The sequence below is a fragment of the Bidens hawaiensis genome, unplaced genomic scaffold, assembly GCF_021521415.1.
Source record: "Bidens hawaiensis isolate Kalapana, Puna unplaced genomic scaffold, B.hawaiensis_p1.1 tig00077159_1, whole genome shotgun sequence".
Taxonomy (NCBI): Eukaryota; Viridiplantae; Streptophyta; class Magnoliopsida; order Asterales; family Asteraceae; genus Bidens; species Bidens hawaiensis.
This window is the reverse complement of record NW_027503295.1, coordinates 8,822-16,769: the sequence shown is the minus strand read 5'-3', so window position 1 is coordinate 16,769 and position 7,948 is coordinate 8,822. Positions and strand designations below refer to the sequence as shown.

General features: G+C 32.0%; 1 pseudogene; it reads right to left on the bottom strand.

Annotated features, from left to right (window-relative positions):
- Positions 1-1,195: 1,195 nt before the first annotated feature.
- On the bottom strand, positions 1,196-2,526 carry LOC143606785 (protein RETICULATA-RELATED 3, chloroplastic pseudogene; annotated as a pseudogene).
- Positions 2,527-7,948: the final 5,422 nt, after the last annotated feature.

The window sequence follows — 7,948 nt, the reverse complement described above, 5'->3', positions numbered from 1 at the left end:
ATGCACGTATTATTTTTTTCCCCATCATTTAAGTAGCGAAGATCATGGGTTAGTGATTAGTGGATCGGTTTGTTTGTCTTCTCTATGCAACGTTAATGAGGATGAGTGAGTTTATGTTGAAAATGAATTATATTGATTTATCTCGATGTATTTTTGGGTTAACTTGATTGTTCTTTGCTAGCTCGATTTTGGCATCTCAATTATCAAGTGGTGTTCTTAGACACGGTTTCTTGACCGAGGTGGTGAACTTGTATCCCCGGTTGGTTATCGTAGCCCTACGGTTTATTTTAAGTGATGTATCTGTATCCGAAAATGAGCCATTGATCTATCCTAATCTAAAGTTTTCTTTGAATTTCAATTACCCTACCCGATAATATACAACACATCTAACACAAAAAAAAAGTTGTCATGAACATGAGACACACGTCTCACCCGCAGCTTAAGACGTTACTCTATGCAATCTTTGTATCAATCGGGCGTTATCTAAACAAAGGCGAAGAGTAGGCACATTTTTAAAAAACAAGAGGCATGTAATATTTTATTACAATTATTTTTACATTGTTTGATTATATTTTTAAATGCCATTGTCGTATTTAGTTTGCAAGAGAGAGTAATTTGTGATTCGAAACTCTGTCTTTTAGTTATTTACACCTTTTACAAATAAAGGTAATTAACCTTTATACTCCGAAAATACCCAAAAAACAAAAAAAACAAAAAAAAAAAAAAAAAAAAAAACTTTTGACTAAAATGAAATCATAATAATTTTTCTATTTGAAAACCTTTTATTTAGTGACATTTCGTAGCTTGTGGGCCTGTGGCAGGCCAAAACTTCTCCATTCTTCAAAAAGGCAGACTAATACACCATCAGATTATTTAAAGTTCCGGGTATTATTTTAAGCAAGGCATTCATTAAATTATGAAAAAAAAAAAACGTTTACACATTCAAACCAGCCAGTCCAGGCCAACCCACCCAACTCTGCAGGTTGGGTGGTTCGGCTAAATTTTTTTGTCAAAACCGGCCAAACTGGACCATTAGCATCTCTAGTTTTAAGTAGATGATTGCCTTGGAACTTGGCCACTAGGCAATCATGCAGTTTTTATGTCGGTGCGGGACCTCTCTAGTCTCCTTTGCCGCTCATCAACCATTATAAATTGCTCAAAAACTTGTACACAAAATGACATTTAAATCCATAAGAGAAAGAAACATTCTACATCCAGCAGATATCATAATGCAAAGAGAGCAAAGCAAGCCCACAATCATTCATACTACTGAACTCTAAACTGAGTCTACTGATCATTTAAAAACCACCAAAAACTAAGCTGATAATGCCAAAGCTAAAATAAGTCAAAAACCATTCAACTCCATCAACCCTAGCTTTATTTTATTTTATAGATAGATAAAGAAAAAAAAAAGACATGTTGCATACCACTCAAACACGCTTCACTTAAGTCGACTACAATCATCTTAATCAAGATGATTATCTACCTTCTCTGCCTTCTTTTCTTCACCCGAGCTCTGCGATCCGGTTATCCTCGCCAACATCACAAACGACATCCCACCAAGAACATTATTAGCCATCCTCAATCCAATCACTGAGCTTTTAAACAAGACAGGTGGCAGCCACTTAGCTAACACAAACTCAATCCCATTCAATGCCTGATACCTTAAATTACTGCTCACACCCATATGAAGAGCCCAAGTCATAGCATTTAAAAGCGTCGGTGGTGGTTTGTTAGGTGGCTCAAAGTTAGGATCCATCTTCTTCCTCATCTTGACCAACCCGTTTGAAATAGCAGTCCCCACTAACCCGGCTGCTAAACCAACTGCTGCAAAAACAGCTCCTTTGTACACAAGTGTTCCCAAACGGTTCACAAGGGTAAACGAACCGGGCTCAAACATATGGCCCGCTGGGCAACTGGCAAAGATTGAAGGAAGAGCCGCTGATGAAGATGCCATGGTCGGTGCTAATAGATACATAAGAAGGAAATTGACAATGGACCCGACAACGAGCGTTGAAAACACAAAATCAAGCTCGTTTAGCCCAAAGTTCGGGCGAGATGCCATGTCACCAAGGACGGCCGAACTCACGCCCACCACTTCCTCCATTAACACCTTGAACGGGAACTGAGGATCAGCGGCGACCCGCGATCTCCACCCGCTAAGAAGAAGCCCAATCAGCCCTAAATTGTCATAACCAGAACTTCCACTAGCACCACCGCCGCCGCCACCGCCACCGCAATGACCGATGCCAGAACCACCAACACTACCGCCTCCACCACAGAGAAGCGGGTGAAAGCCATCCACTAAATTAGGTTTAACATCCTTTGGTTTCAGAGATGAAAACATAATGTTGAGTGAGGGTTCACACGGCTGCTTTTTATCGGAAAAGTTGGGTAAATGGAGACTAGAAATGTCCCTAGCATGAACACGATGGTAATTTCCGGAAACATGAGGCAAATGGATCTGAGCAAAAGAAGCCATTTTCTTCTTTAACAACAGGTTAACCTAGGTTTCAAAACTGATTAACCGCACCTGAAAATTAATAATAAAAAAAAAAAAAAACAGTAATTACTAACAAGTCAATTCAATTCAACAAACTACAATTGCAAGCACCAACAAAACCCTAAACTAATTTATAAAAAAAAAACTGGAGAAATGCCTAAGATCAGATTAATTAAAATTGACATACGGAGACACGTTCGCGTGTGTGTTGATACCACTGAATCGATCAACGAGTGCATTTCAATTAACATAATAAGTAAAGAAAACACGGATACAAATGCATAAAACGTGAATTTGAAAATGATAAATTGGATGTACCTGTACACGACGGTTTGATAGATCGGAAGAGAATGACGGCGGTGACCTAGGGGGGTGAGTGCAATAGGAACCCTAAAAACGTAAATAAATATAAAAGGACAGCAGAGGAATTGAACCACTGGATCGCAGGATTGCTGTAGGATCACAAGATATATGAGCTTGTAATGTTCCAACTAACACAAATTAACTTATTCATTTCAAATATCCCTAAAATATTCCAACTAACATAAATTAACTTATACGATAAACGTGTTCACGTCCGTTCAGTTAACTAAGCACACTTCTTGTATGCTGGTTTACTAAGCGTCTGGTTCATTTACAAGCTTAGAGGTTTCAATGAAGTGGACGGATTGGGTGAAATGTCAAAATGAGACAGATTAGTTTTTGTTAACACTTTAAAATATTTGAATTCTTTTATTTACTTTTTTTCAGTTTGTGAATGCAGCAGACACTAAACTTGATGATCTAGTGGTAGAACGCCAACAATTTTGCGGATCAACTAAATATACGAAGCTCAATAATAGATTGTGTGAAATTTGGTTACTATTTTGTGAATTCTTTACTGACTGTTATTTTTTACTTGACGTAAAATTTATTAAAAAATAATCAATAATAAATAATATGTTTTATTTAGTTCACTTAAATTTAAAATTTATTACCATTTTAAAATAAATTCATATCAATGAATATTTTGTTATAAATGTATCATATTGGTGTTGACTTTCCATAACTAACTCCATATTCTTCATTATATTTATATTAACTAGATTAGAACCCGTCCAAATACACGGGCAAGTAAATACATAAAAGAATATAAAAATTAGCTTTAATAATATAAAAAATTATATACATTATGCAAAAGACTTTGTAATATTTCTTTTTAGGTTAACATAAGTAGTATCCACATCATTGTTTCGAAGGAACGAAACGACATCTTGAAATATTATTCGGTGAGACAATAATCTCCCCTGTGAGGCCATATTGCCTACTAAATAATCACAAATCAAAATAAAAAAATATTAATATGTCAGAATTAAATTAAAATCATCTTTAAAACGCCTGTCTTAAAACCAATTCATATTTAAAACGCCTTTCTTAAAACCAATCTATGAACGTAATTAACATAAAAAAACTAAATATAAGCCTTAGATGCTCGTGATGATGGCTCAATACCGAGTAACAAAGGCAAAAAAGAAGAAATTAGAATAATAAAAGTTATAAACATAGTGTGTATTTTGGTTTTTTAATTGAAGAGTCATAATGTTGAAGACGATTGCAATAGGAGATGATTAATACCTAAATAAACAACTAGAGAGTGAATTACGGGAGTTAACTGTGTTGCCTAAAATATGGAAACTAATAATAGATATGATTTGATTAACATAACAAAAATAATGATGTTGACAATTCAATAAAATAATTGATTTTTAACCATTTAAGTGACTAAGGAAGGTTACGAAATTTTAGTAACTGAATTTCTGTAAGTTTAAATTTCACACAGGATGATATTACCATGATTTTCAAACAATTTAGTTTTGTTGTAAAAAGATATATATTTTTATAAAATGAAGTAAATAACTGTCTCTATTAAAGTACTGATTCATTTTCATAAGATAAAAACTTGAAAATATATTATTTTCATTAAATTTAATGACATAATAATGTTATGTTTGCTATTAATCTATATACTGTATATATGGTAAGTTTATTCTATAAAATGAGACAAAAATAGAATAATGGAAATGATTTGTAACAAAAAAAAAACTTAAAAAATAATAAATAATTAATAAAAACATCATAACTCAAAATTTAATAAAACCGAATATTATAAAAAACACAAAAATATTTCCACCGTCTTCTGCGTTATTAAAAAAACTTGAAATAGACAAAATGTTGAGGAAAATATATCGTTGTGTCTTTTTATTTATAATCATGTTTTTTGTTTATTTTCATCATTAATTGTATCAGTTTTTTGTTATATTGTGTTATATATATTACTCAACGTTGTATTATATTTTGTTCGGCATTGTGTTATATTTTGCGACCTATTGTGTAATTTTTATTTATCATTGTATTGTTTGTTCATTTTCGACATTGTGTCTTTTTTATCGGCATAATGTCTTTTCAGCTTTTTTTAATGGGAATGACGGGGGAAACATTTTGGTTTTTTAATTTTTTTTTGTTTTTATTTATATTTTGAGTTATGATTTTTTTTATTTTTTTAAGGGTTTGTTTGTAGCCATAAATCCTTCTCATACTTGTCATTAGCATTGTTCACGAACCAAGTCGAATCGAACGCAGGCTTGCTCATACTTGGTTTGGTTTGAGAGCGAGCCGAACTGAGCGGGTTGAATTTAAAGAAATGAGCGATATTTTGATGCTTGAACTTGGTTTGGTTTGAAACCGAGCGGCTTGGTTTTGCTTGATTTCGTACAAAGTTTTCAATTTTAAATTTATAAAACTTCAAAAATATAATTAATTCAAGACTTTTAACTTTAACATGTCTAAATTTCAACTTTAAAATGTCTAAAACATGAACTTAACAACAAAACATATATAAAACGAGCCACTATGATGTAAAATTAAATAAAAATTAAAAAGAGAAGTTTTATAAACTTATAAAAAATAATATTCTGTTATATACATACATAAAATTTATATATAAACTAATAAATAAAAAACAAATCAAACAAAACGAACCGAACCGAACCAAACCGCGCGAGGCTTTGCTTGTGTTTGGCTTGTTTTTAAACCGAACCGAGCCGAAAGACTCACTTCCAAACCGAGCCGAAATTGAACAAGCATTTTTCGAGCAAGCGTTAAATGAGCGGTGAGCAGTTTGGACAACCCTACTTGTCATTTTTGTCTCCCTTTATATTTTAACCTTTTCAACTTTATATAATACATAAGACAAGGATAAGTTAATACACTTGATTTTAAGAGTTTTACAAATAACTAAGATAATGCACGTGTTACACATGTGTGGAATATATTTAAAACGTCATATATATATATATATAGGAGAGGGTTATTCTAAAAAGAAGTAGTTTCCTAGGAAAACTATGAATAAATCACAACCATTTGATCATGTTAATCAATGGTTGAGTTTTAAAATTACAAAAAACCGACATAGTTTCCTAGAATTACTCTTTCACCACTATAACCAACATAGTTTCCTAGAATTATTCTTTAACCATATGTCGGTTATAGTGGTGAAAGAGTAATTATATGTCGTTTATAGTGGTGAAAGAGTAATTGTAGGAAACTATATCGGTTTTTGGTAATTTTAAATATCAATTATTGATTAACATGATCTAATGACTATGATTTATTCTTATTCTTCCTACAAAACTACTTCTTTTTAGTATAACCCTCCCCTATATATATATATATATATATAGAAAAGGGTTCAAATAAAAATAAATAGTTTCCTAAGAATGGTAAGAACCAATAGATTTTTGACATGTGGCATTACAACCTATGGTTAAAGAATAATTCTAGAAAACTATGTCAGTTATAGTGGTGAAAGAGTAATTCTAGAAAACTATGTCGGTTTTTTGTAATTTTAAATCTCAACCATTGATTAACATGATCAAATGGTTGTGATTTATTTATAGTCTTCCTAGGAAACTACTTCTTTTTAGAATAACCCTCCCCTATATATATAAGATCAGGATCATGAGAGAACTTTTTTGAAATTGAGAACTCTGAGAACTATTTTGGACCACAAAAAACCCAAAAATAAAAAAAATCATAAAGTAAAATAAAACACAAAAATCAAAAAAGTAAAAAAACCAAAATTCTTATTATATCATCCCGGTTTCATAAAAAAAACTTGGTTTAGATAAATTATATACACATATGTATACTATATACATGTATGTATATTTACATGTTTTTTTTTGTCCATATGTGTATAATTTAAGATAAATGATAATGTACATATGTGTATATTACGTAACTAAAGATTATATAAAATTATACATATGTGTATAATACGACGTTTTTTTTTATTTTTTTATTTTCTTTATTTTTTTAATGAAACCGGAATGAAATATAAGAATTTTGGTTTTTTTACTTTTTTAAAATTTTTATTATTTTTTGTTTTATGATTTTTTTTAATATTTTTTTAAATGTGTTTTTAGTGGTTCAAAATAGTTCTCAAAGTTCTCAATTTGCAAAGTGTTCTCTTAGGATCCTTACCATATATATATATATATATATATATATATATATATATATATATATATATATATATAGAGAGAGAGAGAGAGAGAGAGAGAGAAAATGGTTCAAAATAAAGAGAAAGAATTTCATAAGAATGGTAAGAACCAATAGATTTTTGACAAGTTGCATTACAACATATGGTGAAAGAACACTTCTAACAAACTATGTCGGTTATAGTGGTGAAAGAGTATTTATAGGAAACTATGTCGGTTTTTGGCAATTCTAAATCTCAACCATTGATCAACATGATCCAATGGCTATGATTTATTCCTAGTCTTCTTAGGAAACTACTTCTTTTTAGTATAACCCTCCCATATATATATGTGTGTGTGTGTGTGTGTGAAGGTTCATTGGGGAACTCCAAAAAGTAGGGAACTGTTGAACTCCCTTCCCAGCCATTGATTAATTTCCATATCCTTATGGTGCACCCTCAATAAGGATGGCAATGAAACTCGAACCCGATGGAAAAACCCGAAACCCGACTTAAATGGGACGGGTAATACCCGAACCATTAGGGTTTGGGATTAGTTTTGAAATTTTTCACGGGTTTGGGACGGGTTTGGGATTTCTAATATACCCGATTACCCGGACCGATTACCCGATAACATAAACCCATTTACCCGATTATATACCCGATGTACCCGATATAGCTTGTTATATTATATATATATACTATATTCCAAATATATTATTTGTTAAAACTTGTTTATGTCAATTATGGTAACCATCTTTATAATCGGTTATTTATATTTTGTCAAAACCCGGTACAAACCTAACGGGTTTTGAGCCGGGTATACCAGACGGGTATTTTTATCAAAACCCGATAAGAGACCCGAAACCAGATGGGAAAATCCGAAACCCGACGGGTAATTACCCGATTAAAACCCGACGGGTTTGGGA